Source organism: Cervus elaphus, chromosome X (genome assembly GCF_910594005.1).
Source record: "Cervus elaphus chromosome X, mCerEla1.1, whole genome shotgun sequence".
Lineage (NCBI taxonomy): Eukaryota > Metazoa > Chordata > Mammalia > Artiodactyla > Cervidae > Cervus > Cervus elaphus.
In genome coordinates this window covers 106,424,960-106,428,197 of record NC_057848.1, presented here as the reverse complement: position 1 = coordinate 106,428,197, position 3,238 = coordinate 106,424,960, and the positions used below count along the sequence as shown (strand labels likewise).

The 3,238-nt window shown below is 44.2% G+C and overlaps 1 non-coding gene across 1 annotated transcript; it reads right to left on the bottom strand.

The window, feature by feature from the left end:
• Positions 1-701: 701 nt before the first annotated feature.
• LOC122691022 lies at positions 702-806 on the bottom strand. The gene has a single exon (XR_006340273.1). It is a non-coding gene; the product is annotated as a U6 spliceosomal RNA (small nuclear RNA).
• Between the last annotated feature and the right edge of the window lie 2,432 nt (positions 807-3,238).

The window sequence follows — 3,238 nt, the reverse complement described above, 5'->3', positions numbered from 1 at the left end:
GATCCCTGGATTGGGAAGATCCCCTGGAGAAGGGAATGGCAACTCACTCCAGTATTCTTGCCTGGAGAATTCTGTGGACAGAGGAGCCTAGTGGGCTACAGTCCATGGGGTCACAAAGAGTCAGACACAACTGAGCCACTAACACTTTCACTTTCAGGGGCTTCCCTGGTGGCTCAGACAGTAATGAATCTGCCTGCAATGCAGGAGATTCAGATTCGATCCCTGGATTAAGAAGATCTCCTGGAGAAGGAAATGGCAACCCACTCCAATATTCTTGCCTGGAGAATTCCATAGACAGAGGAGCCTGGTGGGCTATAGTCCATGGGGTTACAAAGAGTTGGACATGACTGAGCGACTAACACTTTCACTTTCTTTTAACCCAGTGTCCTCTCCAACACCATTTACAATAACCAGGACTTAGAAGCAACCTAGATGTCCATTGGCAGATGAAGAGGTAAAAAAAATGTGGTTCATATATACAACTGTGTAGTGAAGTGTTAGTCGCTCAGTCGCATCTGACTCTTTGTGACCCCATGGACTGTAGCTCACCAGGTTCCTTTGTCCACAGAACTCTCCAGGCCAGAGTATTGGTTTGGGTTGCCATTTTCTTCTCCAGGGGATCTTCCCAACCCAGGGATTGAACCCAGGTCTCCTGCACTGTGGGCAGATTTTTTACTGTCTGAGCCAACAGGGAAGCCTTAAAAATTATGGAACAGTTCATGAATTTGTGTGGCACCCTTACACAGGGACCATGCTAATCTTCTCTGTATCATTCCAATTTTAGTATATGTGTTGCCAAATTATACAAGAGGTTGCTTTTTATCCTAAGAGTAATTGCAAAAAGTTTTAAACAAGAGAGTGCACAATCAGCTTAACATGTTCAAAAAGACCACTCTGATTACTATGTGGAAGATAGACTGAAGGATTTGGGCCACAGCGGTGATAATCATGATGGAGAAAAGCAGATTGATTGAGAATGAGGTATGGAAGAAAATCACTCAGATTTGGCAGTTGACTGGAAATAGAAAGAAAGTACTCAAGGATGCTGCTGGAGTTTTTTCCATTTTCAGTCTGGCACTATCACTTAATAACTAGAGGCCCTTGGCCATCACTTCATTGATAAGCCACAGTTTCTTTGTGGGTCAGACGGATATAATAACTGCTAGTGTACTTGCCTCTGCCATATTAGGGAGACTCAAATGAAACAATGGCTGTGAATGCTTTTTTCTAGGGTACAAAGAGCTATGAAACAGGAGGACTGAGGATAACTCATGGGTTTAGACCCACTGCAAGCACAAATGAGTGATCAACAGGTGATAAGATGCCTAGTCCAATAATATTTTTTCAGGTTTCTTTTTTTCCTTCTTTTTTAAAATGCTTCATGTAAGGGCTCTTGTATAGAAAAAACATCTTACTTTACTCTCAGGATATGAACCCTGAGGTCTCATAGCAGTACTGGGCTGCTTGCCCCTAAACCATCTGTACTGTTCTCCAGGCCTTCTCATAAGCAACACAAGGTTGTTCATATGGCTAGTGGCTATCATACTGGATAGCACCTATATAGATCTCTGGAGGCAAGTAATTCAGAGATAAGAGCACCAGAGCACAGGTAGACCCAAAGCAAGCCCTGATGCTAGGGCAGGAGCTGTTTGTTCTCTACTCTTTGGCACCCACTCTCAGGTATATGCAACCAAACTACTCTGATCCAAAGGAAATAATAGACTCAAAAGACATCAAAGCTAAGCCTAGGTTCTGACAATCCAGGTTGCCAATGAAGACAATTTCTAGAGTAGCATTAGCACAAGTCCATGGCATAATGGTAAGAGGCAATAAAGTTTGTCTTTGTCACTCTCTTCCCTTTTGGGAAACATTGAAGGCAAAGGAGGAGGGAGTGGCAGAGGATGAGATGGTTAGATAGGGTCACCGACTCAATGGACATGAATTTGAGCAAACCCCACGAGATAGTGAAGGACAGAGAAACCTGGTGTGCTGTAGTCCATGGGGTCACAAAGAGCCAGACACGACTTAGTTACTAAATAACAACAAGTCTCTACCTTCCTAGCATCCTGTGTGTTACCCCTGATCCCAACATTTTGTTTCCCATTATCATAGGACTTTGTTTCCAACTGACTGTCAACATCTCCTTGATAAGATTTTAGGGTATCCCCACTTTCATATTGGGTTATGCCACTGCTTATAACACCGTTCTTCCCTTTGCCTTATGACTGTCTAAATCCTTGGAGATGTTTCCATAACCTTCCATTCTACCAACACCATGGGAGAGTGGGAAAGGAAAGAAGAGCAACTAGTTTAGTTCCATGGGTCTGGAGAAGGTATGAACAAATTCCTAGCATTCCTTCATCTCCCCTAGCACATTCATCTCTTGTTCTTTTTCCATATATTTAGAATTTGTATTGGTAGCTCTGCTTTAAATGGAAGAAGCTAAAACACAAAGAGGTGATGACTGATTGCATAAAGTCACAATGCAAGTTGATGGCAAACCCAAGAACTAACCCAGGTCTGTTGCCCCCAAGCCAACTAGAGTTTCTATCCGAGGGAATCTGCCTCTCCATCAGAAAATGACTTCTTCCTGTTGGAAGCCAGTGACTTAAAGAAATGCAGCAAGCTGCAAGTAGAGATCCATCCCCATAGGAGGCTGTTCCATGAACCTCTCTACCTCACCCCCAACCCCAAGCACAGCAACCAAATTTCAGGCCTGAAAAATGCATGCACTATCCAGGCTGGGGGCAGAGGTATACAGAATTTGGCTCCCTCTTCTTCTTCCCCTCCAGATCCCTGGAGTTTGAACCTTGGAAAAGCCACACTTTACAGGGAGGGTGCCGCCCCATGACAGATGCAAGCAGGTTATTCCAGAGAATGTTGAGATGGCAGGAATATTTTCCAGTTGAAATCTACCCATTTCTCTTTGCATCTGAGTCTTGGGAACATTCATGATGAAAATCTAGACAGCATGACATTGTATGAACTCTGAAAGCCAGGCTGATACTACTCTGGTTGGTGTTGCCTTTGGCTCACACTTAGGGCCAAGTCAGACTCCCAGAAAGATCGGGCCAAAGCAACTTCAGCCAAAGACCCTGTGCCATCCATATTTTAAAAGCTGTCTACATTTAGTGGTGACCAGGTCTCTCAGTCAGTGATTGGCTTTTTGTACTGTGCAAGGAAGATCTGGGGCTGTGAGCCTCACCACTTGCAGTAGGCCAGAGGAGAGGAGTCCCTT